This window comes from Oncorhynchus keta, chromosome 36 (genome assembly GCF_023373465.1).
Source record: "Oncorhynchus keta strain PuntledgeMale-10-30-2019 chromosome 36, Oket_V2, whole genome shotgun sequence".
Lineage (NCBI taxonomy): Eukaryota > Metazoa > Chordata > Actinopteri > Salmoniformes > Salmonidae > Oncorhynchus > Oncorhynchus keta.
Genome location: NC_068456.1, coordinates 14,354,016 through 14,361,694, shown reverse-complemented (window position 1 = coordinate 14,361,694; position 7,679 = coordinate 14,354,016).

Here is a 7,679-nt window from a genome sequence, read left to right as displayed (position 1 = left end):
GCAGCCTTGCGAGGGTTGACACGTTTAAATGTTTTACTCACGTCGGCTGCAGTGAAGGAGAGTCCGCATGTTTTAGTTGCGGGCAGTGTCAGTGGCACTGTATTGTCCTCAAAGCGGGCAAAAAAGTTATTTAGTCTGCCTGGGAGCAAGACATCCTGGTCCGTGACGGTGCTGGTTTTCTTTTTGTAATCCGTGATTGACTGTAGACCCTGCCACATACCTCTTGTGTCTGAGTCGTTGAATTGAGATTCTACTTTGTCTCTATACTGACGCTTAGCTTGTTTGATTGCCTTGCGGAGGGAATAGTTACACTGTTTGTATTCGGTCATGTTTCCAGTCACCTTGCCCTGATTAAAAGCAGTGGTTTGCGCTTTCAATTTCACGCGAATGCTGCCATCAATCCACGGTTTCTGGTTTGGGAATGTTTTATCGTTGCTATGGGAACGACATCTTCAACGCACGTTCTAATGAACTCGCACACCGAATCAGCGTATTCGTCAATGTTGTCGTCTGACGCAATACGGAACATATCCCAGTCCACGTGATGGAAGCAGTCTTAGTGTGGAATCAGATTGGTCGGACCAGCGTTGAACAGACCTCAGCGCGGGAGCTTCTTGTTTTAGTTTCTGTCTGTAGGCAGGGATCAACAAAATGGAGTCGTGGTCAGCTTTTCCGAAAGGAGGGCGGGGCAGGGCCTTATATGCGTCGCGGAAGTTGGAATAGCAATGATCCAAGGTTTCTCCAGCCCTGGTTGCGTAATCGATATGCTGATAAAAGTATTGTTTTCAGATTAGCCTTGTTAAAATCCCCAGCTACAATGAATGAAGCCTCCAGATATATGGATTCCAGTTTGCAAAGAGTCAAATAAAGTTCGTTCAGAGCCATCGATGTGTCTGCTTGGGGGGGAATATATACGGCTGTGATTATAATCGAAGAGAATTCCCTTGGTAGATAATGCGGTCTACATTTGATTGTGAGGAATTCTAAATCAGGTGAACAGAAGGACTTGAGTTCCTGTATGTTGTTTTGGCCACACCACGTCACGTTAACCATAAAGCAAATGCCCCTGCCCCTCTTCTTACCAGAAAGATGTTTGTTTCTGTCTGCGCGATGCTTGGAGAAACCAGCTGGCTGCACCGTCCCCGATAGCGTCTCTCCAGTGAGCCATGTTTCCGTGAAGCGAAGAACGTTACAGTCTCTGATGTCCCTCTGGAATGCTACCCTTGCTCGGATTTCATCAACCTTGTTGTCAAGAGACTGGACATTGGCGAGGAGAATGCAAGGGAGTGGTGCACGATGTGCCCGTCTCCGGAATCTGACCAGAAGACCGCTTCGTTTTCACCTTTTTCAAAGTCGTTTTTTGGGGTCACTGGCTGGGATCCATTCCGTTGTCCTGGGTGAAAGGCAGAACACAGGTTCCGCTTCGCGAAAGTCATATTCTTGGTCGTACTGATGGTGAGTTGACGCTGCTCTTATGTTCAGTAGTTCTTCTCGACTGTATGTAATGAAACCTAAGATGACCTGGGGTACCAATGTAAGAAATAACACGTAAAAAAAACAAAACGGTATATTTTCCTAGGAACGTGAAGCGAGCCGGCCATCTCTGTCGGTTCCTTACAAGGGTCCCTGACATCTCAGTCTCTTTCTCATGCGAATCACAGGGATAAGAGCCTTGACAGGTGTCTGACGTAAATCCTTCATGTCCGACTTGTTAAAGAATTTTTTTTTCCCCAGTAAGAGGTGTCGTGTCTTTGGCTATGCCGGAATAATTGATAAGACATGCTATTCTATAAAATAATTTCTCCGTAATTAATATCACCTGATTGAGCTAATCATGTAAATGTAATTAACTAGAGTCGGGCACCACAAAATAATATAGAGCTGTCATCTTCCAAATAAACTCTTAAAGAACTAGTAATATTTTACATCAATAGCAGTCAACATTAATCTTAATCTTACTTCAGTCTCATCTGAAAGTTGAAAATTCTTGGTTATCTGCAAGAACCCTGGCTAACAATTTGAATCAGCAATACAAAATTGGGTTTAATCATTTATTTACTAAATACCTAACTAATCACACATACACATAATTAATCATAACTTGATTACAAATGACGTCATAAAGGAAAACGTCCCTAGTGGGCGGAACAGATGACGGCTTGTTACACAAAGGAAAAGGGCTGGGTTGAGTGAAAGAGCGGGAAGACAGGAACAAAGGCGAAGCTGTGCTATCGTAAATACAGTATCTTATGCATTCTAAATTACCGGCCATTTGGAAAAGGAAAATGCAATAAATATTTACTCTGAGCTGCGCATCAGTAGGTTGGTGGTAGATGGAAGGCCGTGTTGCGCAACCCGAGTCCTCTGAGGAATGTCTCTGGTTGTCAATTAGATACGTTGTGGTAACGTTGTTGTATGGTAGATGGGATACTCTGCCTCGCAACCAAAGCTCATGCTGAGGTTGGCTTCGTTCTGTAGTTATCTGAACCATTCTGACATAGGATCGTCATCCTACCTCATCGGAACAGGAAGTTATGTTGTTGTCAAGGGCTTATATAGGAAGGGAGAAGAGGGTGTGTTTGAAAAGTTTTATAGCCCTTGTCCCTTCACAGGGGAGTGCCACTGATTGAGCAGCCCTATCTTATGAAAACCCAAATGTGACATTTTAGAAGCTAAAATCACATTTCGTCCCATCACAAATCAGTTCATATTCAAACATTTCAATTGAACAACAATTCCATGTGAATCTGATAACTCTGTGTAGACTTTCCACTGTAGAGTTTATGTCATCTTATCATTGATGAGAATGTCTCAGATGACAACCGAACTGACATAATATTCATTAAGTACCATATGTTCAATTGTTCGGATTACCAGAATATAGTTAATTTCCCCCCACATACTGACGTTCACAGAATCTCTATGTTAACCAAGGGTTTTTCAAATGTAACTTTAGTAGGGTAGAGAGAGGAAAAAGGGGGGAAGAGGTATTTATGACTGTCATAAACCAACCCCCCAGGCCAACGTCATGACAGAGGTAAGTTGTGATATCCAGAAGCTATTTTCAGTCATAAGAGACTGTGGCAGAGACATTATGTACAAAATAGGTTACAAATAACACGAAAAAACACACACAATAGCACAATTGGTTAGGAGACCGTAAAACGGCAGCCATCTCCTCTGGCGCCATTCTAAAAAAATAAAAAGTAACAATATAGAGTGGGAAAGCGGTCATGCGTTTGGACAATTAATAGACACTGCAGTAAATAAAACATCTGTCTCGTCTACGCAAACCGGTGTGCCATAGCCAATCAGAGATTTACAGTAAGCCTTTATGCAAATAAGCCTTTGCCACTCGGAATGCCATCATTCACTTTGAACTGGACTGTGTGTTTACAGGCAGTAGCAAAAGTGAAACGTTAGATCATTAGAACACATTCACCAAAAGATACAAAATAAACCTGAATGGATTTCTGCAAATATTTGTTAACAAAACATGAAATGGGCAGCTCTCTCCCCCTCAGTTATGCACATCAACAACAAGATCAACAACTAATGCTAGCCATAGTGAGATGAGCTAAAATCTAACAAGGGAACATTCGATAAACCTTCTCAAACTTTCAGCTAGTTGGCTGTCAAAATTGCACTGATAAATGGAGAATAGTAGACTGCTCGTGCTTCTGCTGCCTTCCTGCCAATGCATGCTTGTCCCAACCCACATTTTGACAACTGAATGGGAACTTGCCTGCCTGACTGTCCATTTCATCGATGCCAAATACAGTTGATTGACAACTAAGGGTGTGTTCGTAAATTGCCCCCAGTGTGTCTGAGTACGCTCTGATGTCTGTTCGTAAATTTGGAGCATTCAGAGCGCACACTGCACTATTGACACTGAACACTCTGGACAAGGAGTAGGATTGGTCCAAGCATTCCTCACAACAATGGCAGTCAAGCACCCAAGCTAACTAGCTAAAGTTGGCTAGCTTGCTATCTACTTCACTCAGTCTGACCACTTTAATCGCCTCAGCAGATCTATTTGCATGTTATCTAGAGCATTAGTGAGTGACTAACTGTGCTGCTGTCAACAATTTAACTATGTTTTTGCCAAAGTGTTGCGCAGTCGTAAATTGATCAGTGCTCTGGCACACTCTGAAATCGGAGGAGATAGCCAGAGTGAATTTACAAATGCAAGAGATATGCTAACTGGATAACAGTTGTTCATGTTCAGCATAGCTAATTAGCTAGTGAAGTGATTCTCATTTCTTGCTAGCTAACGAAATGACACCTGCATCTAACTGAGGCCACAAAATGATAGAGGGGAAAAAGTCAGTCACTCACCCACACCTTCAATGACATGACATCCTCCCAGCAGCTAGCTAATGTTAGGCTCTGTGTTTTTAGTTTTCTAAATAAATAGCTACATAAATAGATATGCTAGCCTATTAGCCACATTATGACTGACAATTGATCATTGCCCTTGCTAGTTTGATTGTATTGACAATCCCAGCCTTAGTTACATGCGTCCATTCTTGTCCAAAATATTGAAACTGAAACAGTGCATCCCACATGAGTGGAGGCAGCAAACAATGTACCAGACCAGCTGTGATTTACAACCTGATAGTAAACCTTTTTGAACCAAGAAATGTATTGGTGAGTTATATAATCATACATTGAACTGCATCCATCTATTCTGCCAACAATGCCTTATTGTACGTCATGGAATTTTGAGTCAGGTAGAAGCTATATTTCAAACCTCTTGTACAGTTGGTTTTGTAGCATAAACTGTGAATTTGATATTTTTGACTGATATTGTGATTGTATTATGATGTTTAATATCTGTGAAGTAGTTATGAACGCTTTCAGTTCCACTTTAAATAGACAAGAGGTAATATTTTGGAAATCCCCATAGGGAAAGCCTACCATGAGTGTCGCAGTGGAGCAGGAGAGACTGGGACACAGTGACCGGGGTTATTGATGAGTAGGACAGACCGATACACACACACACACACACATTACTATCCTCACTCACTGTCTCAGTGATATTCACAGAAAAGAAAGGAGCAAGATGATACACTTTGGATTGATTAGGATAAACTATATGCGTCTGGAACAAATGTTAGACAGAGGCTTTGAGTGATACTGTGTAAAATCTTTGTTTTGTGCTCTCAGCGTAATCAACCCTGTTTGGTGTCAGATGCAGCCTGATCACTTGAAATAAACCGTGATTTCGGAGGTTTGAAAAGGTCCTGAGAATGTCGATATATAAAAACAATTGCCCAGCACTGGGTGCAAACTTGTGATGCCTGGAGCCAGAGCATGCTGCTTAGACCACTGCTCCACCACAGTTCACAATGCTCTAGCAAGCCTCGAGAATACTTGATGGTAGTTGATGGAAACAGCAGTTTTCAATTATTTTGTTTTAAGCCCTTCCCTTCATAGTCCTAACCTTAACCACTCAAAATGAATACCCAAACTTAACCATTTGAGTTGTTTCTGTTTTAACCGTGTAACCAAGCGGAATTAACCCTGTAGCCACGCAGAATTAACAGTGTAACCACACAGAATTAATGCAATAGACATTTATCCATAATTCGTCAATTTTTGAAGGGAAACTATGAGATCTTGTTGGGCAGATGGATATGCTCTGTGTGTGTTTGTGCATGCATGCAAGTGTTTTGGTAAGTTGTGGAGAAGCCTTTATTAGAGCGCAGTATGGCTGAGGCATTCTGTTCTCTAAAGAAGGGGATGTTCTCTTACCAAGACAGAGAGAACACCCAGTCCTAGAAGGGAACAGGTAGCGGCTTTTGGGTGACGATAGGAGTGTGTGTGTGTGTGTGTGTGTGTGTGTGTGTGTGTGTGTGTGTGTGTGTGTGTGTGTGTGTGTGTGTGTGTGTGTGTGTGTGTGTGTGTGTGTGTGAAAAATAGCAGGAACCTGTAAAAACATTTGAACATAATACGCTATAGCACAACAGGATTAGTCAGACCACTGTTGTTGAAGTGTTACGGATACAGTTATCCTGTGTCTGTGTGTATCCTGTGTGTGTGTTTATTTTCTCTCCTTCTCCCCTCACAGGTGAAAATCATCACTCCCCAATCAATCATCAATCAGAAGACACACCTCCTCCTATTTCCTGACCTATCACAGTTCCTTCCCCATGGTTTAAAAACCCCATCATTTGTTTGTTCTAGAGCTCAGCTCAATCTCTCTGTAAATGCCATGTCTGTAGGTCTCTGTGTTTCACGCTCGCTTTGTGTCTTAACCTCTCTTTTGTTTAAAGCACTTCATAGCACTTTGTCATCACCTGTGAGTATTATTTTTGGTTATGGTATTTGTTTGTTGCTGGTGGGAAAAGGGGGAAACCAAGACAAGTCGCCCATGGGCATACACTACCCGTAGGTGAACTTTGTTAAATACACTAGTTAGAACTGGGCGGACCACCCACTGTATTTTTGGTTAGTTAGTTAGCTGTTGTTAAAGTAGGCTAGTCTAACTTAGGGGTGTGTTTTTTTGTATACTTATTGTTTATTTCCTTGGGTCCAGCTCAGCCCCTTTTCCTGCTTCCCCCCATTACCGTGTGTTTATAAATAAACCTAGAGTTTGACGGTAGATTTCTGTTGTGGTTATTTCGTTCACACTTTTACTTTGTCACAATAATAATTTGCATGAGTTATGTTACGGGTCTCATTACCATCCCCCCCCTAGACCGTCGGGCCAAAAGGGATTCGTAACATAAGTGGGGGCTTGTCCGGGATCTGTCATAACTGACACCCATGCCGCTCATGTAGATTGTTGTAGTGGTATAGTTCAGTGTTGAGCGTCATAGCTGAAGTAGCATTAGTGTTTGCTATTTTCTTTGGCACTTGTGAAGTAGTATAAAATGACTACTTTTGATTTGAAATCCTTTTTGGATAACCCTTCGTGGGAGGTTTTTGACAAATGTCGTAGAGTTGATTTAATGACCTTGGCTGACCATTATTCAGTATCTATTCCGCAGAGTTTAGTTAAGGCGGAGGTTAAACAGCTAGTGTTAAATGTTTTGTTGGAAGAGCAGGTGCTTGTGTTACCGCTGCCTGAGTCTACTACCCCTGTAGGGGATGTTGCTGCTCCTGTGAGCCCATTGGTGTCTAATGAGGGAGAGGCTAAAACACCAGCCACATTGTCCCGTTTTGATCCACTCTCCCCACTGTCAAATGGTGATGCCAGGAGGTATGTCCGTTTAGCACAGTTCCAACTGGAGGTGGAAGAGCGAGCCCAAATTAGGCGAGAGACTCTCCAGTTGGAGATGTGTAAAATAGAGGCAGAAAAAGAACGAGAACAACGGCATTTGGAGATGTGTAAAATTGAGGCAGACAGAGAACAAAGGCAGTTGGAGTTCAAAATGCGCCAGATGGAACTGGAGGCAGAGACAGCGAGGCTACCCTCCGGTCCTACTGTGCCTGTTTGTGAGCCGTCCTCACCTACTGTGTCCTCAAACACGTTTGACATTAGTAGGCAGATTGCCTTAGTACCTTTGTTCAGAGGGTCAGAGGTTGACTCCTATTTTTGTGTATTTGAGCGTATAGCCGTAGCATTGAAATGGCCTGAAGAGGTATGGTGCCTATTACTTCAGTGTAAATTAACTGGTAAAGCCCAAGAGGTTTTGTCAGCGTTACCTCTGGAGGACAGTTTGAATTACGAA